General features: G+C 54.6%; 1 protein-coding gene across 3 annotated transcripts in view; it reads left to right on the plus strand.

Moving 5' to 3' along the window:
- The window catches only part of SLC6A6 (solute carrier family 6 member 6), a 166,626-nt gene that overhangs the window by 11,922 nt on the left and 139,058 nt on the right, over positions 1 to 15,646 (plus strand). For all 3 annotated transcript variants that reach the window (XM_067043369.1, XM_059075149.2, XM_059075150.2), the window contains exon 2: positions 379 to 416. The gene's annotated coding sequence lies outside the window, so the exon portion shown is untranslated. The remainder of the gene's footprint in view (positions 1 to 378; positions 417 to 15,646) is intronic.

A 15,646-nucleotide genomic window follows, 5' to 3' on the forward strand; every position in this document is an offset into this window, starting at 1 on the left:
GACCCGGGCAAGCGACTGAGCTCGTGGGGGGCTTGGGGGAGCGCAGACTTTTGGGTTAGGGCTGGGCAGCTGCTTACCTGTTCTCAGCCGGTAAGAAGAGCCTTTCCCCTCCTGAGTGCAGGCTGGGCCACCCACCCCTCCCAGCTCTGGTTCTCGCCACTGACAATTTCAGGGATGCTGCACCCGGGCGAGGGGCGTGTGAGCGTGTGCCTGTGTGTGAACACGTGTGTGTGCGTGTGCGTGCATGTGCGAGTGTGTGCAGGAGCCCCTCCCAGTTGTGTGTGCTGGGTGGTCACACGGAATAGAGTCTGGATCCTGAGTACATCACACCCTGACCAGATCTCTTCTTTCCTTCTCTGCCTTCTTTCCTTGCAATAGGTCCAGAGCAACAGCGCTTTGTGAGGAGCCTCCAAAACGTAAGTGGCATTTGACCTCCCCATGGTCTCAGTGTCTCGCCACAGGTGGCAGTGACCCGGGGGGGGGGCGCTCAGGATCTCAGAGGAAGAGACAGAACCCCCCCGAGGCCCCAGGACCTTGTCCACAGGTCACCTCTGGGTGGCGGGTCCATGGCCCGGCTTGGCCGCCTGTGCACATCGGTGGCAGGGAGGTAGCCCTGCAAATGGGCTGAGCGCCGATTTCGGAGTCCTGGCCTGGACCCCAGCCTGGCTCTGCACCAGGCAGTGAGGGGGCCTTCGTGGAGTTGCTTCTAAGGTTCGGGCTTGGAAGCGTGTGAAAGGGTGAGCTGCTTGGCTCCCAGCAGACAGGATGCTCTAGGAATCGGGCTGCTGTCCCAACTATCTCTTTCTTGAACGTTTTATTTTTTTAAAGTTGAAAACCTTCAAGAAAGTTGCACGAATGTTACAGTGAACTCCCTCTAAGTCCTTCACTTAGATTGTCCCATTGTTAACATTTGCCTCCTTTGCTTCGTCACTTTAATATGTGCTATAAAAACAGTCACATTGATGTTCTGAATCACTGGGGAGTTTCAGGCATGATACCCCTTTACCTCTAATCCTTCAGCCTGCATTTTGTAAGAGCGAGGCCATTCATTCTCTTATATAAGTACACAACGATCAGCCCTGGAACACTGACCATTGACACAATTCTGTTATCTAATCTAAGAAACATAATGACGTTTTGCTGATTGTCTAGTATTTATAGAACCTCCCGCGCCTCCGCCTCACTTCAGGATCACAGTAGCGTTTTTTAAAAGGGGTTTAATGGGGCAGGAACCTGACTCAGTCACTTTTCTGCAGCTGCCTTCTACACCTTGATTTAAACATCCTCACTATAGGGGCTCTCAAAGAAGTCTTCGACTCGTGACATTCAGTAAGAAGTATACTTTCCAGCGGATGCTGCGTGTACGTCACACACGCGTGAAACTGAAACGAAAGTTTCACAGAATAAAACTCGTAGCCTCACCGTCTGCAGGGCTCTGTTCTGTTCTCTTGGATAAAAACCATAGCCCTGACCCTCTAAGTTGATTGCACGACCCACTTGTACACCCTGCTCTGGAATTTGAAGAACCTGGCTTCCTGGGCAGAAACTTCTCTCGGAAGTTTCAGAAACTTCCCCACAGGTCCGGGGCCGGGTTTGGTTGACTGGGGTCCCCTAGGAAGCCGGGACTGGGAGAAAAGCCCGAAGACCCCTGGCCTCTTGCTGCCGGTGGTGGACCTGATTCCAGCCCAGTCATCAAGCTCCCAACCCTGGCTCTCTGTCACCGGCAGCCACAGGCCTCCGACACCACCCAGGACCTGTTCCTCATGCTGTGACATCAGATGTGGAAAGTCAGGCTGGCCTATCCCTGGTGATCAGGAGATGCCCCGCTGCGGGTCAGCCTCCAGAGTCACCACTGTCATAAATAGCGAGAGGAATCATCGCGAACATCTACGGAACTCTTTAACAACATTCAGGATGCCGCCGAGGGTTTAATGATAGCAGCAGATTTTATCCTGCGCCTGCCCTGTGATAGGCGCTGTGGTTCCACCATTTGTCGAGCGCCTGCTCTGTCTCAGGCACTGCTAGCACCTTCTCGCCTGCAGTCCCCACGGTAGCCCTGTCAGGTGGGTGCTGTACGACGGTAGTCGCCGTTGTACAGATGGGGGTACTGAGGCTCAGAGGTGGTGAACCGCCCGCCCCCTCACCCCCAGGTCCCACAGGATTTGAACCTGGTTGCTCTGACCCTGGTGTCCACACCATCCAGCATGGTCCTCCCCTCCCCCTCCCCAAGGCTGGAGCCGACTCTGGTCCAGCCCCTTCCTGAGGCCTCTCACTGGTTAATGAGTAGCCCAGGGCAGCCAGGAAGCCAGGTGCCTGCCGCTGTGAAGCTGGAATGTGAGTTCTGCTTCCAGATAAAGAGGATCTTGTGCAAGGGGCTTGGCCTTCAGAGGCAATAAACAGAGGCCGGCCACGGTTCGTCTCCCTGAGGCTTGCCATCATGCTTGGTGGGAGCCCATTTTACAAGAGAGGCCGCTGACGCTGAGAGGCCTGTGTGCCGCCTCCTCCAAGCAGCCCCTTTTGGTTTAGTCTTGACAAAAGTGCTCACCGCCACCTGACGTGCCAGACGGTGGGATTTGGAGGGAGGTGTCTTTAGAGAACAGTTGTCATCTCTGAAGTCTGAGCCCTGCTGGGTGTGAGGCCTTCAGTTCCCGGCTGCGGAAGGGGATGGTGGTCACTCAGGAGCCCCCGCTGGGTCAGAGAGATGACAGATGTGTGCATGGCCGTCGGGTGTTCAGCAGACCCTGGGGTATCAGTGAACCAGCCAAAAATAGTATTCCTGAGCTGGGGGCAACCCGGGTAGTTGAAAGTCCTTGGAGCTGGAGAGTCAGACAGCCCAGGTTCAAATCCTGACTTCCATCCCTGGCCAGCTGTACGACCTTGAGAGGGCGGTCAGAGCCTCTCAGAGCCTCCTCTTCCCCACCTGTGAAATGGAACAATTGCAGCCCCGGGAGGAGCAGAGAGTGAGTATGGGATCAGGGGTAACGATCAGTCATCACAGTGGGGTTTAGAAGCGCACAAGGGGCCTAACAAAGTCATTGCCCCGCACCCAATAGCATTTCTTTTATTTATTTATTTTTTATAAGTTTATTAATTTATTTATTTTTGGCTGCATTGGGTCTTCGTTGCTGCGCATGGGCTTTTTCTAACTGTGGCGAGCGGGGGCTACTCTTGGTTACAGTGCGCGGGCTTCTCATTGTGGTGACTTCTCTTGCTGCGGAGCACGGGCTCTAGGCACACGGGCTTCAGTAGTTGTGGCGTGCGGGCTCAGTAGTCGTGGCGCGCGGGCTCAGTAGTTGTGGTGCATGTGCTTAGTCGCTCCGCGGCATGTGGGATCTTCCCAGACCAGGGATCGAACCCATCTCCCCTGCACTGGCAGGCGCATTCCTTTTTTTTTTTTTTTTTTGTGCGGTACGCGGGCCTCTCACTGTTGTGGCCTCTCCCGTTGCGGAGCACAGGCTCCGGACGCGCAGGCTCAGCGGTCGTGGCTCACGGGCCCAGCCGCTCCGTGGCACGTGGGATCCTCCCGGACCGGGGCACGAACCCGCGTCCCCTGCATCGGCAGGCGGACTCTCAACCACTGCGCCACCAGGGAAGCCCAAAAGCAGGCGCATTCTTAACCACTGTGTCACTAGGGAAATCCCCCCAGTAGCATTTCTTATCTCATCTCCCCGTGGGATCCCCTGAGCGACTCCCCCCCGCCCCCGACCTGAAAATCAGATCCACCCTCTTGGGTGCCCAGGAATTTTAGGGAGGGGGAACCTCTCTGGGCTTGTCGTGAGAATTCCCACAGGGACTTCTCCACCTGTGCCTCTCCCCCGACCTCACCGCCCTCCCTCCCCAGCTTGTAAACTCTGGCAAGGGAGGGGGTGTCAGTACGACCTCTGACCATCCACCAAAGCACTCGCTGCCTAGAAGGGCCAAGACAGTGAGAAAATGGTATTTATTGTTTGTTTACCCTGATTATAAAAGTCATACAATTTTTCAAACATTGAGATAGGTTTGGCATACAACGTTGGTGTAAATTTAAGGTGGACGGTGTGTTGATTTGGTCCATCGCTATTGCGGTATGAGTGTCACCGCAGCATCAGTTAACACCGCCATCCAGTCACTTAATGATTTCTTCTCGAGTTGAGAAGTAATGTTTTTCATACAGAAAATTTGGAGAGCACAGAAAAGTCAAAACAAGAAAATAAAATTCATCTCTAGTCCTCCCATCCAGCGATAAGCGCCTAATGGTACGTTTATACACGTGTGGATGATACACCTTATTTAAAATTTTCCTTTCCACATTGAACTCGTAGCATGGCTCTTTAGGAGCCAATTTCTCCCAGCACACCCTCCAACCTATTTCTGATAGCGTTTTGGGGTCTTGGGTCTTCCAAGTTCAGGGTTGGCAAACTTCTTAAAGGGTTGGATAGTATGTATTTTGGGCTTGTGGGCCATGGGCTCTCACCTCTGCTATTGCAGCTAGAACCCAGTCCAAGACAACAGGCAGATGATGGATGGAGCTATGCGCCAATAAAACTTTATTTACAAAAACAGTGCTGAACCTAGCCGGGGGCCACAGTTTGCTGACCCCCTGTTCTAGTTTGTTTTGATTTGTTTGGGTAAACCATCATTTATTTAAGTAATCCCCTAGTGAGGAGAGGTTGGCTGTGTGTAGTTTCTCTTTCTTGAAAACCACTCTGCTGTGAACATTTTTTTTCTATTTTTAATTATGGTAAAATACACATAACATAAAATTTGCTGTCCTAACCATTTTTTAAGTCTACAGTTTAGTCGTGTTAGGTGTATTCACATTGTTGTGCAATCTCCAGAACTTTTTCATCTTGCAAAACTGAATGCAGTAAATTACACATTGGTCTGGTCAGGAAACTGGAATCGCTAGCATGAAGGGAGTGTGCATTTTTAAGATGCTGACACTTGTTGCCAAATTATTGACCCTGCAGAAATTGCTCTAATGTCATCAGTGACAGCCCTCAGTCCTTGAGAGAGAGAGGTGGCACGTTCCTGGTGAATGTGCTCTCAGGGTCTTAGGGGGCAGAAGATTGAAAACAATCCATCCCAGAGGAGCTGCTCCCGGTCCGCCAACCTTCCTTTTTGGGGAAGACCATAAAAACGCAGGAAAAATAAAATGCTATGAACCCTGGGCCTCCTCCGAGGCTGATAAATACACCCTTTAGAGAAAGGAGAGGTGTGTTTAAGACCTAATCTCACCATGAGTCTGGGTGTAAATGTCTTTTGGCCTCTACCTTGCTGTGTGACCTAGGGCATGTCACTTAACCTCTCTGGGCCCCAGGGCCTTCTGTCAAAATAGACATGATGTAGAATCTCCCTTCTGTGGTGGTTGTGAGGATCAGGGAAGAAAAACTATGAACCTTCTCAGTACAGCGACTAGCCCATAGCAATTACTGAAAGTGGTACTTGTCACTGTAACTGGTCTTATTGCTACTATTACTGTTAATACTTTTTTTTTTTTTGTGGTACGCGGGCCTCTCACTGTTGTGGCCTCTCCCGTTGCGGAGCACAGGCTCCGGACACGCAGGCTCAGCGGCCATGGCTCACGGGCCCAGCTGCTCCGCGGCACGTGGGATCCTCCCAGACCGGGGCACGAACCCGTGTCCCCTGCATCGGCAGGCGGACTCTCAACCACTGCGCCACCAGGGAAGCCCCTGTTAATACTTTTGATACCTCTATCAGGGTAGGCTGAACATATGGATAATAATAGCGTACGCAAGTCTTTGCAATTCTCTAAAAGGTCTCCCATCTTTCATACTTGCATTATCGTATAGCGTAGTTATTACTGTTGCCACGTAACAGGTGAGAGATGTGAGGCTCGGGAAGGCAGTGGCCAGCTTGAGGTCAGCCGCGTTTCAGGACGGGGCCTGGGCTGAGCCACGTGTTTGGCTTCTAGTCTTGAAGTCAAAGGTGCTGGGAGACGGGGCCTCTGGACCACCGGGCCAAGCAGGAGCCTCCTCTTCTGGCCTAACCTGCGGCGGGAAAGCTTGGGCCTCCCGTGGAGAGAAGATTCCTTGGGTGTATCTTCCTGTGTTGGCTCTTAGCCCGACGGGGGCCACACGGGGATCTCTTCAAGGAGAGAGATTATGATTCTAATGTGTGTCGTTCTTTGGGCGCACCACCAAGCAATTCTGCAGCAGCAGCTGGGCATCCATCCTACCACTTAAGCCAGTACTGACGCCGTCGGTGTGGAGGTAGTCTCAGGTTCCCCAGGTGAAGGGCTCAGTCTCACAAGACGGCCCCCACCCCCGACTTCAACCCGAATGGCTATGAATCGGAGGGTCCTGCGACCCCCTCCTCGGGTTGGATTAATTTGCTGGAGCAGCTCACAGAACTCAGAGAAATATTTTACTTACTAGATCACCCGTTTCTGACAGAACGATATAACTGAGGAACCAGATGGCAGAGACACACAGGGCGAGGTGCGGGGAAAGCGAGGAGCTTTCATGCCCTCTTCAGGCGTCCCTGTCCCTGAATCTCCACGTGTTCACCAACTGGAACCTCTCCAAACCCTGCCCTTTGGGGATTTTACGGAGGCTTCATTACCTAGGCGTGAGATCCATTCGACCTCCAGCCCCTCTCCCCTCCCCAGGGCGGGGGTGGGGTGGGGGTGGGGGTGGGGTGGGTATCGGGACTGAAAGGTCCAGCCCTCTAATCACTGGTGGGTTCTCCTGGCAACCAGTCCCCTTCCTTAGCTCCCTCCTAAGTCGCCTCATTAACATAACAAAAGACACCTTGATCCCTCTCACCACTTAGGAAATTCCTAGGGTTTTAGAAAGTCCGTGCTGGAAACGCGGATGAAGACCAACTTTATCGTTTTTATCATAAATCACAATATCACAGTCCCCCCCGCCCCCACCAGGGGCCTTTCAAAAACCAGAGCTTCCCACAGTGGTGAAACCTGAGAGGTTTCTGAAGGATACTGCAAACTGTTAGCCTGTGCTCAGCCACCAGACGGCAAGTCCAGAAACCTGGGCTCCTAAAGCAAAGCAGGCACTTCCCAAGCCCTGGGGCTGCAGTTGGCCTCTGGCCTCGGAGGGCCTGGCTCCCTGGGACAGTTCCCTCTAGCGCCTCCTTTATTTACCCATTTGCGGGGGGGACCTTGGACAAGTCACTTCCCTTCTCTGGGCCCCAGGCCTTCCTCACGTGTAAAACAAGGGTCTGGAATCATCTCCCTGGGGTGGCTGCTGGTGTGGCAGTGCCGAGCTTTGGCTGTGAATGTCAGCTCTGCCATTTCAGAGTCAGGTGCCCTAGTGTAAGGGGTCTCCCTGCCTGAGCTGGGTGTTCTCTGTAAAAGGGGCGAAAGTGCACGTGCCCCCCCCCGGGGGGGTCCGCAGGCTTAGGAAAGGGGCCGCCCCCACCGCAGCCTGGCCGCTGCTGGCACACCCTCCTCGGGGCCTTACTCGGGGACACCTGGCATCCCCTCATTGCTCCTCCCCCAGAGGGAGTTTGGGATTGGCCTGCCCACCTGCCCCTTATTCCCACCCTCCTCACTCCCGAGTCCCACTCCTCACTCCTCTCCTGCTCCCTGAGCTCCTGCTCTGTGGGTCCACGAGGGCCCACGCCTCCCTCCCTCCCTCCCTCCCTCCGGCCACAGTGAGGGGGACGTGGCTCTTATTTCTGTTCTGGGGGTCCAGTGCCGTGAGCTTCTGCTTCTCTTGCTGACCCCCCTAGTCTTTTCTGGGCATCCCGCCTGCCCCTGACCATCTCCCTCGTGTGAGCGCATTCTCTTGTCTGTTAAGTTCCTGAGGTCCAGAGAGACGGGGTTCTGATGAGGAATCTAAGGCTGAGTCCTGATGATTGGTGGGAAGGATTCCAGGATCGATTAGCAATGTCTGTTGGGGGCGCGGGATAGGAGAAGGTGGCATGTGGGTGGTACGCGACCCCCTTGGTAGCAGACACCTGCTTTGGAAAAAAGGAGGAGCTGAGAGGACTTCACGTGAAAGTTCTGTGCAGCCACCAGGCAAGACGCTTCTTCTAGGTGGGAAGAAAGAAAGGAACACGACTATGGGAGAGGGTGACCCTCAAGTCCCAAGTTACTTAATTCACATTTAGGTGGAGGTTTTCGGACTAGGCACCGGGAGTATTTGATTCCTCTTATTTTCTGGGTCTCATATTTTTGCTAGATGTGGGATGGCAGGGTGATAACACATCAAGACCTCCCGGATGAGGTTGCCAGATAAAATACAGGTGCACCTGAGAGGTGCAGCGACCTGCCCTAGGTCACACAGCACCTCGACATTGGGCACCTCTCCTCTGCTGCTTCCTGGCTGTGTGACCTCAGGTGAGTCCCATCCACTGCCTGGGCCTCAGTTGCCCCATCTGTTAAATGGGGACTGAGATCAAGATGCCTGGCGGGTGAACTGGCGCACATAGGAGAAAGCAGCTTGGTGTATTGAAAAGTTGATGAGCTGATTTCTTATTAATGTGGCTTATGAATAATAGCTGTAATAAAGTGATTTCAGGGAAGGGTTAGTCACACTAAACAGACCAGACATTGAGTGAAGTCTCTCGCCCTAAAAGAGACAAAACTAGAAAAGCCTGGAAGGTGCCGGGTGGCTGCTTCTGGGCACTGATTACAGACACCTCGGACCCCTGGGCTAGCTGATCCCCATGTGGCCAGGCCTGAGAGCACCACGGCTGGGCACCTGGCCTGAAGTGCTTCTGGGGAGAAGGGTCCCCCCAACTTTATTAATTTTATTTCATATTCATAAACATTAAGCTGGTGATACAAATATAAGGAAGATAGTGTCCGTTTTTTAGAATTTTACAGTCTGGTAGGTGAGACTGTGTGAACGTGTAAATTACGTTAAATTTTGGTGATTTTTTTTTTTCAGTTTTATTGAGAATAAATGACATACATCACTGTGTGAATTTCAGAGGTACAGCATGATGGCTTGATTTGCATATATTGTGAAACCGATTACCACAATAGGTTCTGTTAACGTCCATCACCTTGTATAGATACAACAGCCCCCAACTTAAGGTCATGGGGGGCAGACCTTTGTCTTCCCTTGGGCCTTTCCAGTCCATTGAGAAATTCTCATGTTTTCAAACCCTTTCCTGCTCTGCTGAGTGGGGGAAAGGCCCAGGCAAGAACATTTGATGTCAGGGGAAGTTTGGGGAAAACCTGTAAGCATCTGAAAACCGAGAATTGAAAGTCTGCTCGTTCAGTCATCAGGGAGTTACAGACTTGTCCTGTGGCTCAGGCCCCCGCTGGGCCCTGGGGACCCAGAGATGAGCCTGTCTCTGTCCAGCCTGGGAACCGCCTGGCCGGCAAATCGGGATGCTTGCAAATCGGGCGTCCATTGGCGGGGTCTCTTGAAGATGATTGGGCACCCGAAGTTCAAAGAACTTTCCCAGAGGCCTTGGATGGCAAAGCATGCCAGCCGGGCACAAAAGGGAAAGGGCATTACTGGTGAGGAAGCAGCCCATGGAAGGGCTGGCAGAGCGTGAAAGCGTGGGGCGAGGACCCCGGGGCCGAAGGAGCCTGGGTGGCTGGGGTGCTGTGTTCTAGGGCGGGAGGAGGAGCCCGGATGGGTGTTGGTGTAGCTTGGTGAGCCCAAGTGCCCTGCTAAGTGCTTGGTCTTTTTTTTTTTTTTTTTTTTTTTTTTTTGCGGTACGCAGGCCTCTCACTGCTGTGGCCTCTCCCGCTGCGGAGCACAGGCTCCAGACGCGCAGGCTCAGCGGCCACGGCTCACGGGCTTAGTTGCTCCGCAGCATGTGGGATCTTCCCGGACCAGGGCACGAACCCGTGTCTCCTGCATCGGCAGGCGGATTCTCAACCACTGCGCCACCAGGGAAGCCCTGAGTGCTTGGTCTTGATTCACTTTGGGGAACCAGCCTGGAATCAGAGTCCTTATCTAATGCTTCCAGGTGTCCCTTAAAGGTAGTAACTGTTTAGTTGTTTTGACAACTGGCTTCTGCTCAGGGAGAAAAACAAACAAGCCCAGCCCTCACTACCCAGACCCGCTTGTAGGAGAATCACAGGCGCGTGGCCAGAGGTCCCAGGAGGAAACCCACTCTAATGAGATGTCTAACCTAGTTTTGCTGATTCACGTGGTTTGGGGAGCGCGAGAAGTGCCTTGGGAGGGGATGGAGGTGCCAGCGGACTCGGCTGCTGGTTTGACACAGAACGCCGGATGGAGAAACTGTTTATTTGGTATTTTCCCTGCTTGACAGCTCAGCCCTGGGTGTTTGCTTCGGCCTCTCCCAGCACTTAGCTGGATGATGCTAACAACGGGTGTAGTCCGTGTTTGTTGATTTTACTGCATGAAATGCAAGGTGGCTGATCTCTCTGGTTCAGCGGCAAACTGTTTCTCCTGAGAGCAAAGCCAGGCTTGTACTGAGGCACTTCCTTGTACCTTCCCTTGTGTAATGTGAGGTGGCCCATTTTACAGATGGTGCAACCGAGGCCCCTGGGGAAGAGACATGCCTGGGGTTACTATTTGCCGCCGACAAGTGACAGAGTTAGGTTCCAACTAAAATCTCTGATGGTGACACAGAACAGGCAAAAGCGGAAGCAGGCAAAGGGTATTTGGGGAACAGAGTGTCACTGGCGGGGCTGGGGGCGGGAGGCTCACTCTTGGGGAATTCAGAGAACAAAGCTGGAGAGGCCAGGGGGGGGTCTTTCCTCTCCACTGACATTATGAGGGGGAGGGAATTTTGTACAACTCAGCCACCTTGGGGGTCAGCCGTAACTGGCTGACCAAATAAATACATGAGTCAGTTAAAAAGGACAACGGATTTCTCGACTATTTATAGTTGTGGCCTAGATCTCAGGTATCCTTGCCCCCAAGGAGTGAAAGGAGACTTTTTCAGATGGCCCAGGCTCTGCACAGGGTGAATAAGCTGATTAAGTCGCAGGCTGCAGTGGATGGGACACTCTGAGGGGGGTCAGGGTGAGAAAGGTCGGAGGAGGTAGGGGCGGGGGCGTGCTTCTGGGGCTGAGAGGGTGCAGACAGGCGGGTACACCTTTTCCAAAAGCGGTGCAGGCTAGCAGACCCCACACCCCTCCCTTCCTTTCATCAGTTCACTGAGATTAGCTGCATCCCTGGACACTCGCTCCGGGCAGGCTGAATTTAAAAGGTTGAAAGCTCTTGCTGGCCTAAGGGGCCAGTGTTTAGCCACCCCAGCAGGTGTGCGTAATTGAATGGGAAGGTCCCGTAGAGCACACAGCCTCCGTGAGGCGGATTCTTCTGGTTGCTGCTGTTCTGTGGTTGAGGCCGCTGGGTCCTAGTCCATGAAGATACGTGTCATGTGGGCCCACTCAGGAGATTCTAATCCTAGCTGGTGAATTTGCCAGATGACGCCCCTACCTCCTGATGGCCTCAGTTTCCTCCTGTGTCAGGTGAAGAGGGGGACCGCCTGGTATCCAAGGTCATGGCCAGGAGATGCCCCAGAGCCCTGTGGTCGAGGACCCAGGACCCTCGACTCTTGCCTCTTCCTGGCTGTGCGACCCTGGTTAAGTCGATTGATCTGTCTGAGCCACAGATGGGTAACGTCCGTCATCTCATAGGGTGGTCGGTGAGGACTGGGTAAAATAGGGAAGCCAGGTGCCAGGTGGTGCCCCAGGCACACTTGGGCACTCAGGCCAGGGAGCTGGTGTTCCTCTCTGGAACCGACTGTGCAGCTGGAGGGTTTTTGCATACATTTAAGGCATTTCAAGTGTGCTTTTTCTCCTATCAGACTCTCTGAAAACGCTCTAAAGTCTCATTACCTTTGGACTGGTTATAGGAGAAAAGTGAGCAGCCATAATCAGTGAAAAGTGATTTAAAAATATTTAGCATGTTTTAAAAAAGTTACTATTAGCTAGAATCATATCAAGTGGCCAACACAGTGCCAGGTACGTAACGTCAGCCACAATTATTATTGTTTCCAGGATGTAAGAACAGCTAGACTTAGAACAAAGGGTTGCTATGACAGTGGTAGACCAGGCTCCTCATTCGCTGCCGCCTGGGAGGAAGCTGGGACCCCTGCACTAGAGCACCCAGACCAGAGGAGGAAGAAGACACGAGGATTACACTGAGGAATGAGTGTAATTCCTCGTGAGGAAGACGCTGAGGAATGAGCACCTCGTTCCGCTGGGAGATGGACAGGGAGGGGGTGGTCAGGGAAGTCTTCCTGGAGGAGGTGGCATCTGAGGATGGAGAACAGTGGAGATGTGCATTCCAGGGCCTGGAATGGCCTGTAAAAATGCACCAAGCTGTGACAGCCTAGGGTCTTGCAGGCAATGGTGTGTAGAGACGCTAAGCTCTGTGATCAAGGAACCCTCTCTCTGGCTTTAGTCCTGCTAAGGGATGTTCCTAATTGGTAGCATTTTTCTGGAGAACAAAGTCTCTGGGCACCTGAGCTGTGTTGCAAGGGGCATTGAGACCTCATGAGCAAGTATTCTGAGTCCCAGAGCCGAGGTGCTGGGCATCTTCTGTACTCTCTCTGGCCTCCGATGGTGTCCCATTTCCCAGTGCCTGGGGTAAGTCACATTTGCTCGTCCACCCGTGTCTCTGTCGTCTCTGTTTGCTCACAGAGCCTCTGTCCCCTTAGAGAATCACCCTGGGCTGTGTTGTATGATTCAAGCTTGTGAGGTCTCCAACAGCTGCAGTCGCCTAGGAGATGGTGTTCAGGGAGACTGCCCCGGAGGAGGAGCAGGAGACAAATGTGGGAGCCCTTCAGTGCTTACAAGTTCTGGCCCAGCGGTCCCACTGGGGGCCTGGTGGGAGGAAGGTCTTCCTCCGAGGCATCCAGCTCGGAGCAGGCCGTGGCTGCCCTGGCTGGAACTGCTCTACCAGGCCACCTATCCCAGACCACCAGTGGGACCCTCTGTGTACTCACCTCCTCAGCCCAAATCCTTGCTTGATGGAGCCTCTCATCCCCTGAGCTGACCGCTGGTAGGTCGCCGGCTGAAGAGACACGGCATTCCCTTGGGGTCAGGGGCCTCCATGGAACTTGGGGCTCTGGATTTCCTGAGCCTGGGAAAGGGTCCTCAAATAAGTAAGGAGTCGATCTGGTCCAAGGCATCCAAACAGCAGGGAGCTGGTGGGAAGGGGCACTGGCTGTGCCGAGCTCAGAGCTGAAACCTTGGAGACTGAAGCTCGTTCACCTGGGCCTCAGTTTCCCCACCTGTAGAATGGGCACATCAGGCCAGATGATGGTGCTGAATTTCATGAACTAGTACATGTTCAAAAATCAAACTGAGGTTGAGGAGCAGAGTGCCCCCCCCCGCCCCCCAAGGCCACACACCTGTCATCTTACCCCTTCACAGCAGTTCTATAAAAGTGACCATCTGGTCTCATGCCGATGTTGTGAAAGAAAGACGATATTAACCTCCCCTCCAACTAGGAAGGCTGCAGTTTCAGAAGGTGGGGGCACATGTGTCTAAGAAAGAGCCCTGGCAGCCTCCAGGCTTAGCCGCTCACTGCACCGTGGGCTGGAGGAGGTTTCGTCCCAGGTGGCCCCACCTGGTGTTGGGCTGCTCGGGGCAGGAGCTCTGAGAACCACCCCAGGCCTCGCCTGCGTGCCGCTCGGCCCTTCCCCAGGACCAGCCTCGGTGCGAACAGACGCTCGTCCTCACGCAGGACACGGTGGTATCACCAGTCCGTGCGCCCGTCCCGTGCCGAGCGGCCCGCCCGCATCAGCTCGCGCGGGGGCCCGTCCACCCTGGGAGGCCGAGGCTGCTCTTGGCCGCGACTTACAGCTCAGGAAGCAGGGTCACACTGAGCCTCCTGGCAAGCCCCCTTCCCTTTCAGGCCTCAGTCTCCTTCTCTGTAAACTCTGGGCATTGGGCTCGTGGGCTGCCGTGTCACTCAGTGATGGCCAGGAGAGGGGCCTCACGTACCCAGGGACCTCCAGCTAGGATCCTTGGGCTTTCGAGGCTGCCAGGAGTCGAGGGGTCACAGAATCTGATTTCTGCAGCTCCAGCCATCCTGGGGGACACCAGCGAGACCACCTTCCCCTCATGAAGGTTTTCCTGACTGCTCTCCGGGGTCTCTGGCTGTGACCAGGGGTCTGGAGGGAGGCTGCTTGGCCACTCTTCGATGAGCTGGTCTGTAGTTCACGCTATGGGTTGTCACGGCCACTCCGTAGCCCCATTTCGCAGCGGCAAAGCCTTTGTCTGCTCTCAAGTTCAGGTCCAGCCCCTGTAACTTCCACCTCCCCTGCTTGGCAGGTGCCACCACCCAGGGGCCCGAAGGGTACCAGCACCTTGTATGGGGAGCTGCCTGAAGTACTCTCGAATCCCACCCCAAGACCAGGCCAGGGGGGTGAGGAAGGTTTCCATATCCAGGCTCAGGTCCCCAGGGAGTACCAACCCAGGGGACGCCAGGGTCCACCAGTCCCACCCACTGTGGAAGAAGACAGGAAGTTGGAATAAGAGGGGGCAGGGGTGTTAGGGCGACACCCCGAGTCTCATAGCTGGTTGACCCTGGTCCTGGCTCTGCGGGGTGTCTGTCAGCTTCCCAGTAGGCCTGGCACACAGGAGACGCCCAGTGGGGCCTTGGCTGTGAGTCCAGGCTGCCGCTGGTCTCAGGGAGAACACGTGTGACTTTGCCCGCCATCCTGATGCTGGTGGCACACGCGTTTCCCAGGTGCTGTTCTAAGCGGTCCGAATCTCAGCAGCCCTAAGAGGCAGCTCCCCATTCACTATTACTGTCCCCATTCTACATCTGAGGAAACGGAGGCACACAGGGTTTATTGATGGCGCACATTTTCTTCTGCTGGGGAGACGGCCTTCGCTGAGGGAGAGAGGGCTGCGCGTACACGTGTGTGGGGAGAGACAGGACACTGCACCTCCAGGCTTGGGGTCTCCTGGTCGGAGGGTCTAAGCCGTAGCCCAGAGAGGGCTGGCCTTGCGTTGGTCAAGCAGCTGTCGCTGGCAGAGCCGACCCCACCAGGGCCTTGTGCTCGGGCGGCTGGCGTTTAAAGGACAGGGGTTTCTTTGGGGAAGCCCCCACCTGCTGCCTCCACCTTAGAAACAAGTGGCTGCCAGGTTGACAACCAGGGGGTCCCCGCGTCCCGGGCGGTGTGCCGTGCCCCTCGTCCCTGTCCTTGGAGACGCTGCCTGAGCTCTGCTCAGTTGGGCTCTGCCCTTTACCAGGCTTCGAAACCAGGTCCTGGCTGCCTTTGTGTGTCCCGCTGCCAGGGTAGGGGGCTCTCTCCGATGTCTGTCCCTCCAGGATCACATATACCCACTCAGCGCCCTGCCCCAGAGGCCCCTGGTAATACACCTGCCAGCCCTCACCTTCGGTTCTCAGCCCCTTTGCACTCTAGCTAAGGATCTAAAGGAGCGCCGGCCTTGTCCTGGCTTCCGTCCTGGCTCTGTCACTCACTCACTTGAGGCTCACCGGGGCTGGCAGCGAGGAAACCCAGCCGGCTCAGCCTCGGGCGGAGGGGACCAGGTGCGTGCGCTCACACACACACACGCACGCACACGCACACTCACACGCGCACATACACTCACGCACGCGCGCACACACGCACACACACGCTCACATACACTCACACACGCACGCGCGCACACACACACACACTCACGCTCACGTGCGCTGTCATCACCAACAAGCGTCCTTTTCATTGGTTGGTTTTCTTTTGCATTTTACCAAGAGTCTCCCTGTCCATTGGCACCGCTGTCCCT

This window comes from Kogia breviceps, chromosome 10 (genome assembly GCF_026419965.1).
Source record: "Kogia breviceps isolate mKogBre1 chromosome 10, mKogBre1 haplotype 1, whole genome shotgun sequence".
NCBI lineage: Eukaryota > Metazoa > Chordata > Mammalia > Artiodactyla > Physeteridae > Kogia > Kogia breviceps.